This window comes from Babylonia areolata, chromosome 9 (assembly GCF_041734735.1).
Source record: "Babylonia areolata isolate BAREFJ2019XMU chromosome 9, ASM4173473v1, whole genome shotgun sequence".
NCBI classification, from domain to species: domain Eukaryota; kingdom Metazoa; phylum Mollusca; class Gastropoda; order Neogastropoda; family Buccinidae; genus Babylonia; species Babylonia areolata.
In genome coordinates this window covers 39,766,073-39,776,072 of record NC_134884.1, presented here as the reverse complement: position 1 = coordinate 39,776,072, position 10,000 = coordinate 39,766,073, and the positions used below count along the sequence as shown (strand labels likewise).

The following is a 10,000-nucleotide window of genomic DNA, read 5'->3' as shown; positions in this document are numbered from 1 at the left end:
AGAGAGAGAGAGGCGGGGGGTTGGGGGTTGGGGGAAGGTGGAGAGAGAGAGAAAGAGAGAGAGGCGGGGGAGTGGGGGGTGGGGGAAGGTGGATAGAGAGAGAGAATGAGAGAGAGCGAGAGAAAGAGAGAGAGAGGCTGGGGATGGGAGGTGGGGAAAGGTGGACAGAGAGAGAGAGAGAGAGAGAGAGAGAGAGAGAGAGATTACGGTATCAAAGAATTCATGTCTTGGGGGGATGTTGAAAAAAGTATGGATGCTTCCTTACATCCAGCCCTCACGGGCAGTGAAGAAAAATTAATGAATTCAGCGGAGAAAGATGAATAAAGATCATAGAAATATAGAAACTCGCTCTCTCTCTCTCTCTCTCTCTCTCTCTCTCTCTCTCTCTCTCTCTCTCTCTCTCTCTCTCTCTCTCTCTCCCTTCCTCTCCAGACTGGCAGACGAAGAGAGAGAGAGGGACAGACAGACAGATACACAGACAAAAAGACAGATACAGAGTCAGGGAGAGAGAGAGAAAAAAAAAACAGCAAACAAACAGACAGAGACAGAAAGTGTCACAGAGAGATAAGGGACAGGCAGAGAGAGGGAGGGAGATAGATAGAGAGAGTGAGAGAGGGGGAGAGAGAGAGAGGAGGGAAGGGAGAGAGAAAGTTTTCACCACATCAACAGCTGTTCACGAGCGAACGATTCGAACAGGTGATAGGCACTGAATGGCAGAAACAGACGGGCGTAAGGAGAATCACAGAAAGAGAGACAGACAGACAGAGAGGAGACAGAGACAGAGAGACAAAGAGAAAGAGGGAGGAGAGAGACAGACAGAGACAGACAGAGAGGAGACAGATACATAGAGACAAAGAGAAAGAGAGAGGAGAGAGGCAGACAGACAGAGAGGAGACAGAGAGACAAAGAGAAACAGGGAGGAGAAAGAGACAGAGGGGAGACAGAGACAGAGAGACAAAGAGAAAGAGGGAGGAGAGAGACAGACAGACAGAGAGGAGACAGAGACAGAGAGACAAAGAGAAAGAGGGAGGAGAGAGAGAAACAGACAGATGGGAGACAGAGACAGAGAGATAAAGAGAAAGAGGGAGGAGAGAGACAGACAGACAGACAGACTGAGAGGGAAAGAGAGAAAAAGAGAGAGAGAGAGATTCATCGAGATGGACATACACGATGAGAAACGCACACACACACACACACACACACACACACACACACACACACACACACACACACACACACACATTGATAGGGGAAGGAGAGGGAGAGAGATAGAGAGAGAATGACAATGATGAATGGTTTACTGACTGAAATATGTGAATCAGGCCACATGCCCGTAATTCGTGGGGAGAAAAGAAGCCGTGTTAACAGAGAGAGAGACAGAGACAGACAGATAGAGACAGAGACAGAGAGGTGGTGAAAGAAAGAGAGAGGGGTGGAGAGAGACAGACAGACAGAGACAGGGAAACAAAGAGGTGGTGAAAGAAAGAGAGAGGAGAGAGAGAGAGAGAGGGAGAGAGACAGACAGATAGAGACAGAGACAGAGAGGTAGTGAAAGAAAGAGAGAGGAGAGAGAGAGAGACAGGAAGAGAGACACAGAGGTGGTGAAAGAAAGAGAAAGGAGAGAGAGAGAGAGGGGGAGAGAGACAGAGAGACAGGGAGAGAGACAGAGAGGTGGTGAAAGAAAGAGAGAGGAGAGAGAGAGAGAGGGAGAGAGACAGGAAGAGAGACAGAGAGGTGGTGAAAGAAAGAGAGAGGAGAGAGAGAGAGAGGGAGAGAGACAGAGAGACAGGGAGAGAGACAGAGAGGTGGTGAAAGAAAGAGAGAGGAGAGAGAGAGAGAGGGAGAGAGACAGAGAGACAGGGAGAGAGACAGAGAGGTGGTGAAAGAAAGAGAGAGGGGAGAGACAGGAAGAGAGACAGAGAGGTGGTGAAAGAAAGAGAATGAGGAGAGAGAGGGAGAGAGACAGAGAGGTGGTGAAATAAAGAGAAAGGAGAGAGAGAGAGAGACAGGGAGAGAGACAGAGAGGTGGTGAAAGAAAGGGAATGAGGAGAGAGAGGGAGAGAGACAGAGAGGTGGTGAAAGAAAGAGAATGAGGAGAGAGAGGGAGAGAGACAGAGAGGTGGTGAAATAAAGAGAAAGGAGAGAGAGAGAGAGACAGGGAGAGAGACAGAGAGGTGGTGAAAGAAAGAGAGAGGGGAGAGAAAGAGGGAGAGAGAGATAAAAGCCGTAATGGAGATGAACAAAAAAAGCCATGGAAGAAAAAAAAAGACGCGGATGATCCATACAGGCTGCACCGTATAGCCTTAATTAATGACTACCTGACACCATCCCCGTTCTGTGTGGTCCAGCTAGGAGAGAGAGAGGGAGGGATAGAGAGAGGGAGAGAGAGGGAGAGGGGGATAGAGAGAGATGGGGAGAAAGAGAGAGAGATGGTGAGAGAGGGAGAGAGAGAGGGGGGGAGGGAGAGAGATGGGGAGAGAGGGAGAGAGAGAGTGAGAGGGAGGGAGAGAGAGGGGGAAGAGTGGGGAGAGAGAGAGAAAGAGAGAGAGAGAGAGAGAAGGGGGAGAGATAGAGTGAGAGAGGGAGAGAGAGACAGAGAGAAGGGGAGAGGGAGAGAGAGAGGAGAGAGAGAGATGGGGAGACAGAGAGAGAGATGGTGAGAGAGGGAGAGAGAGAGGGGGGAGAAGGAGAGAGATGGGGAGTGTGAGAGAGGGGGAGGGAGAGATGGGGAGAGAGGGGGAGAGACAGAGAGAGGGGGAGAGGGAGACAGAGAGAGGGGGAGAGAGAGAGGGAGAGAGAGGGAGAGAGAAGGAGAGAGAGGGGGAGAGAGAGAGAGGGGGAGAGAGAGGGAGAGAGAAGGAGAGAGAGGGGGAGAGAGAGGGGGGAGAGAGAGAGAGAGGGAGAGAGAAGGAGAGAGAGAGAGGAGGGGGAGATCTGAATGGTCCTGACACTGGCAGCATCAGCTCCTGTGTGGCTTCTATGTGGCTTCTCCTCTTATGTGTTTGTTTGCCTGCCTGACTCCCTTTCCGGTTTGTTTGTGTGTGTGTGTGTGTGTGTGTGTGTGTGTGTGTGTGTGTGTGTGTGTGTGTGTGTGTGTGTGTGTGTGTGTGTGTTTTGTTGTTGTTGTTTTACGTCATCATTGTATTTCATTTTATTCTATTCTCTTCGATTCTTTTCTATTTCTATGTCTGTCTGCGTGTGTTTCTAGTTTCAGTTTCGGTTTCAGTTTCAAGGCGTTGCCAAAGCGTGCGAACTGATTCATATTCGATTTTTTTTTTTTTTTTTTTTTTTTTTTTACCAACAACAACAGCAGCAACAACACAGACGCTTGACCTTCACAACGCGCTAATCAGAAGCCTAGAGAGCCTAACGTAGATTTGGTTCGTATACAGCATTAACACAGCATGGGAATAAGATGATTAAACAAAACGAAGAAGTAAGTTCATTAAACTCTATGACAAGTGAAAGATAAGCCCTGGGTAGAAGGCAGATGACCGAAGGAGATGAGGATGAACACAGAGAGAGAGAGAGAGAGAGTGGTGCACTCTGAGGCAATCATCAATGCACTGCGATATTTTTTTATGACACGTATTTTGATGTACTTTGATGCATTTGAGGTATATTCTGTTGTGTCTATGGTGTTCCCCTGATGTATTTGTGACGTGTCCTGATCTATTTGTAACAAACGCTTTTTTCTTTTTTTTTCTTTTTTTTTTTTTTTTTTTAGGTGAAGTAAACCATTTCCAGAGAGAGAGAGAGAGTGAGAGAGAACCATCACAGACATTCAAAAGGCACAGTTAAATAAAGGATAGTCATGAAATACCAGACAATCATTAACAGGTCTAGGCATGTGGTGATGAACGGCGGGCTCTTCCCACACAGTTCCAATACTATATAATGTGATGAAATGACTCACGCTGGTCTGTGTTGCCTTGCACGTAGCAAAGTACAAAGTGCCATGCCGTGACATTTCTAACAGGAGGCGTTGAATGCTGCCTTTTTGAAAACCGTGTTGAGTTAAAAAGGGTAAAAGTCCTATCAGCCTTTTTTTTTTTTTTACAGCCGTTGTGTAACTGAAATTCATGTCCCCAGTATACATGACACGACGTAGGTAAACGGGACCAGGTCCTTCGCCATTTTAACAACATACCCCGACCGAAGTTAGGTGCCCCATTTTTCTTGGGTTGAGTGAGGAGACTATCGGTTAGGCGCCCATTCACACACCTGGGGGAAGCGAGGAATGTCGAAATAAAGCGCCTGACGGGCGCAATAGCCGAGTGGTTAAAGCGTTGGACTTTCAATCTGAGGGTCCCGGGTTCGAATCTCGGTAACGGCGCCTGGTGGGTAAAAGGGTGGAGATTTTTCCGATCTCCCAGGTCAACATATTATGTGCAGACCTGCTTAGTGCCTAAACCCCCTTCGTGTGTATACGCAAGCAGAAGATCAAATACGCACGTTAAAGATCCTGTGATCCATGTCAGCGTTCGGTGGGTTATGGAAACAAGAACATACCCAGCATGCTCACTCCCGAAAACGGAGTATGGCTGCCTACATGGCGGAGTAAAAAACGGTCATACACGTAAAAGCCCACTCGTGTACATTCGAGTGAACGTGGGAGATGCAGCCCACGAACGCAGAAGAAGAAGAAGAAGGAATAAAGCGCCTTTCCCTAGGACACAACACCATGTGGGAAACGGACCCCCCAAACCCTGATCACTGGTGAATAACTGGATTAGGAGTCCAACGCCCAGCCGATTCTGCCACGAAAACAAACAGTTTTCAGTTTCAGTAGCTCAAGGAGGCGTCATTGCGTTCGGATAAATCCATATACGCTACACCACGTCTGCCAAGCAGATGCCTCACCAGCAGCGTAACCCAACGCGCTTAGTTAGTCAGGCCTTGAGAAAAAAAAGGGGTGAATAAATAATATACAAATACATAAAAAAGAACTACTACTACTAATAATATGTATAAGGCGCAAAAACTTGATGAAGTCAACTATAATCGTACATAAATAAATAACTAAATAATACTTTTATCTAAAAAAAAGAAGAAAAAAGTAGTAATAATAATAATAATTTTTTATTTTTAAACAAACAAACAAACAAACAAAAATCTAAAAAACATGAACTCGCGTCATAGCTAAATGTCCGTGAGAAGCACTTTTGCATCGCAGTTGTTGATGTAGATTCCCCATCGTGTAAAAATGGAACTGGCCATCACACTGTCCAATTTAAACGTGTCGCTATTCGTATTCAACTTCCGACTGGGAAAAAAAAGAGAGAAAGGGAGAGATAGAGACAGAGACAGACAGACAGACAGAGAGAAGAGAGATAGAGACAGAGAGACACAAACACAGACAGACAGACAGAGACAGACAGGCGGAGATAGAGACGGACACAGAGAGAGAGAGAGAGATGACATTGCGAAACATGGCTGAAGATTCAAAACCAAAGTACCAGAGGACTGAGCATTGAGAGAGAGAGAGAGAGAGAGAGAGAGAGAGAGAGAGATTCAAAAACTTTATTACTCAAGGATAAAGATTTTAGGCATTGCCTAGTCTTCCAATCTGTCCTTGTGACAACAAAAACAGTAACGATAAGACACAACAATAATAACAGAGAGAGAGAGAGAGAGAGAGAGAGAGAAACAGACAGACAGACACACAAACAGAGACACACATACAGGCATAACAGAGACAGAGACAGGCAGAGACAGAAACAGAGGGGTAGAGGGAGAGACAGAGAGGGAGAGACACAGAGAGAGGACATTGCGAAACATGGCAGAAGCTTCCAAACCAATGTAGCGGAGAGGAGTGGGCAACTGACTGACTCATCCAGTCTCTCAGAACAGGGGGTTCCCGTGTCCTTTCTGTTCCCTAGTGACCATTAGTCAGCGTTGGTCGTTGGGGCGTGAGACAGATCAGTGTGGTGAGAAGATGATGTTACCGTGCTCATTCTAATGAAAAAAAAGCGGCATTGCGAGAGGCTGCTCTTGTGGATGAACAGTTTAACTGTCTCCATACGAACGGCGAAAGAGACGACGTTAACAGCGTTTCACCCCAATTACCATCATCAAAATATTGCAAGCGGAAGGCTCTTATACTGAAGAGGTGAATGTTGACAAAGAATACCACAATTCTGGCGACAGAAGCTAAAGGTTGGGTCATTCAGACACCCACTGGACACCCGAGGGGTCTGTGTAGAGGAGAAGAGAGGACTGGCCGTACTGAGTGAGTTAAAAAAAAAAAAAACAACCCTGACTGCTATTCTCTTCGGACACTCGTACATACACACGCACGTGCACACACCACACGCCCACCCACCAACCCACCCACACAAACAGTCAGACATAAGAGGAGGAGGAGGAGGAGAAGGAATAGATTAAACGTTAACACGACATTAATTAAGCACAGGCGTTAGAGTGCTGTGTGTCAGATCCAGTGCTGTTGTTGAAACGGTCATCAGAATGCAAATTGGGAGGCTTAAACCCGCACGGGAGGACGTTAGATAGAAATGCTTGTCTTCACCCCAAGAACTGGAAGTGGGCACCAGAACAGCGAAGCCTGGTTTTGATTTAAACGCGGATAAGAGAAGACAGCCTACAGTGAAAACGCATCAGTTTTCAAATTAAACACACTTATATTATGGCATAAGCATTTCACTTCGTTTTTGACACCATATACAACACTTACACAAGCCTGTGCGTTTGTTTTTCCTTTTTTTTAGACAACGTTGACAGAGAACCAGCAATGTAACTGTAAGTTGGCAGTTGTTACACAATGACCCATGATTGTTGAACAAAATAATGATCATCGATATGCTCCGTGAAAGGCCAGGCCTAATAAGGCCTGACGATTGCCGTGCAACCCTATCCTTCCAGAACTTCACTCAGAGGATGTGTTGACAGCAATTAACATTCTGTGGCCCATCTTCACCTGAAGGTTAATAGCTGCCTGTACGTCATGAACCGCTTTAAATTAAACACAAGCAGTTCCTTTATTTTTTTCTGAGCCAAGTGCGGAGTGAATAAATAAATGTTAGCCCAGCGACGATCACAGCGACATCAATTATCGCGCAGATCGTTTGAAGCTGGAGATATAAACGGAATGTCAGTGGGTATAATGGCCCCTTTAATTATAGGAGATCCAGTTTGTTGTTTCATATCTCTTTTCTGCAGTCTGTGTCTGTTTCTGTCTTTGTTTCTGTCTCTGTCTGTCTGTCTGTCTGTCGGCCTGTCTGTGCGCCCTCTTCTCTCTCTCTCTCTCTCTCTCTCTCTCTCTCTCTCTCTCTCTCTCTCCGCTCTTTCTCATTCTGTCCTTCCTCTGTCTGTCTCTGTCTGTCTGTCTGTCTGTCTCTCTCTCTCTCTAAGAAGAAGAAGACGAACAACAACATCAACAAGGAGAAGAAGAAGAGGAGGAGGAGGAGAGAGAGGAGGAGGAGGAGGAGGAACAAGAACAAGAACAGCACGAGCGAAAACAAGGAGAAAATCAAGAAGAGGAAGAAGAAGATGATGAACATGAATTAAGACCAAGAAGACCAAGCTGAAGAAGAAGAAGAAGAAAGCAAAAATCGAAGAAGCATCACCAAATTGGCCTCCCAGTGTTGTGGAACTTCACTCGGGGAGATTTATGACGTGCATGAGCTGCTCATATTCGACTCACAGAGACAAGGCTTTATGGAGGACTTCATGATTTATTGTCGCCAGTGCGGGTTCCCCTTCTTTCGTGTGGTGTATTCCTGACCTCTGTAGCTCACACATACACACACACACGCACGCACGCACACACACACACATACATACAAACACACGCACGCACGCACGCACACATACACGCACATACGCACACACACACACACACATACATACATACATACAAACACACGAACGCACGCACACATACACGCACACACGCACACATACAAAAATACACACACAACATACATACATACAAACACACACGCACACACACACACACACACACACACACACACATACATACAAACACCTAATATCACTTCAAGTGGAAAGACGTTAAACTGAAGATGAACGAGAAAGAGAGACAGAGACACAGACAGACAGATAGAGAGACAGAGATAGAGACAGACAGACAGACAGAGACAGTTAGAGAGACAGAGATAGATAGACAGAGACAGAGACATGGAAGACATACAAACACAGGCACGAACACACACACACACACACACACACACACACACACACACACACACGACATTATATGCAACCACGATGGTCAAATTCATCCTTCGAAACACATAAATAAATGGGAAAAGCAAAGATAAAAACACATCAGGGCGAGAGAGAGAGAATGTTCGTGTGGATGTGTGTTTGAAAGCGAGAAAGCCAATACATGTGTGTGTGTGTGTGTGTGTGTGTGTGTGTGTGTGTGTGTGTGTGTGTGTGTGTGTGTAAAAAAGAGACACCTTTTTCACACTTTGACTTTTTCACTATCATTACCTTAACAGCCCATGATTGTGACGGGCAGTGTGGTGCAGGAAAAAGGTTACAGTGTCACTTATGTGAAAGGGAGAGAGAGAGGAGGAGAGGGGCGGGGGGGGGGGTGAACGTAAGCAGAGGGCACGGGGGTGGGGGTGGGGGTGGGGGTTGGGTGAGAAAGCTGGACTATAAAGATAATTGAGAATAAAATCCCACATTAAGAACAGAAATAGAACACGTTTGGGAAAGATTGTTCTAATTCCCTGGCAACGCTCTGTTGACTGTGTAAATAAACGGAAATTTGAAGCCAGATTCCTTTTAAACATTTGGTGCAGCTTTTGCCCACCCCAAGCCAAAAACAACACTCAGTATAGCTTCCTTAACGACGTCACTCAAAGAGGTGATTTGAGCAGGGGCTGAGTTTTTACAAGCTCAACAGAACTTTACTGAATTCTGGTTCAACACAGAGCGAGACAAGACATTATATATAACCACGATGGTCAAATTCATCCTTTGAAACACATAAATAAGTGGGAAAAGCAAAGATAAAAACACATCAGGGCGAGAGAGAGAGAGAGAGAGAGAGAGAGAGAGAGAGAATGTTCGTGTGGATGTGTGTTTGGGAGCGAGAAAGCCAATACATGTGTGTGTGTGTGTGTGTGTGTGTGTGTGTGTGTGTGTGTGTGTGTGTGTGTGTGTGTGTGTGTGTGTGTAAAAAAGAGACACCTTTTTCACACTTTGACTTTTTCACTATCATTACCTTAACAGCCCATGATTGTGACGGGCAGTGTGGTGCAGGAGAAAGGTTACAGTGTCACTTATGTGAAAGGGAGAGAGAGGGGGAGAGGGGCGGAGGAGGGGGGTGAAGGTAAGCAGAGGGCACGGGGATGTGATAGGGTGGGGGTTGGGTGAGAAAGCTGGACTATAAAGATAATTGAGAATAAAATCCCACATTAAGAACAGAAATAGAACACGTTTGGGAAAGATTGTTCTAATTCCCTGGCAACGCTCTGTTGACTGTGTAAATAAACGGAAATTTGAAGCCAGATTCCTTTTAAACATTTGGTGCAGCTTTTGCCCACCCCAAGCCAAAAACAACACTCAGTATAGCTTCTTTAACGACGTCACTCAAAGAGGTGATTTGAGCAAAGGGCTGAGTTTTTACAAGCTCAACAGGACTTTACTGAATTCTGGTTCAATAATATATGTACAAGCAGAATGCCCAATGATTTATAACCAAATACGATGAATGAGCTTGATTTTAAGGGAACGACTAAGAGCTTGTAAAAATCTTAGAACGTTTGCACTGGATGAATGCCAATTTGTTATGTGGAATGCACAGCTGGCTTGATATGTGCATGAAAGAAATATTTATGAAACATGGATTATTATGGGAATGTTTTATTTCTAACATTTGAAACGCCTTTTGAAACTGAAAGAGAGCAACCGCGCATGCATCGGAGTGTGTAAATCAATATTTTCTCCGTTTGTGTTTGTACATTAAAAGTAGCAGGTCACTGATTTTAGAATTGGCAGAACCTCA

The 10,000-nt window shown here is 45.6% G+C and overlaps 1 protein-coding gene across 1 annotated transcript in view; it reads left to right on the top strand.

The window, feature by feature from the left end:
* The window catches only part of LOC143285439 (uncharacterized), a 124,406-nt gene that overhangs the window by 60,911 nt on the left and 53,495 nt on the right, over positions 1-10,000 (top strand). The gene's annotated exons all lie outside the window — the stretch shown is intronic.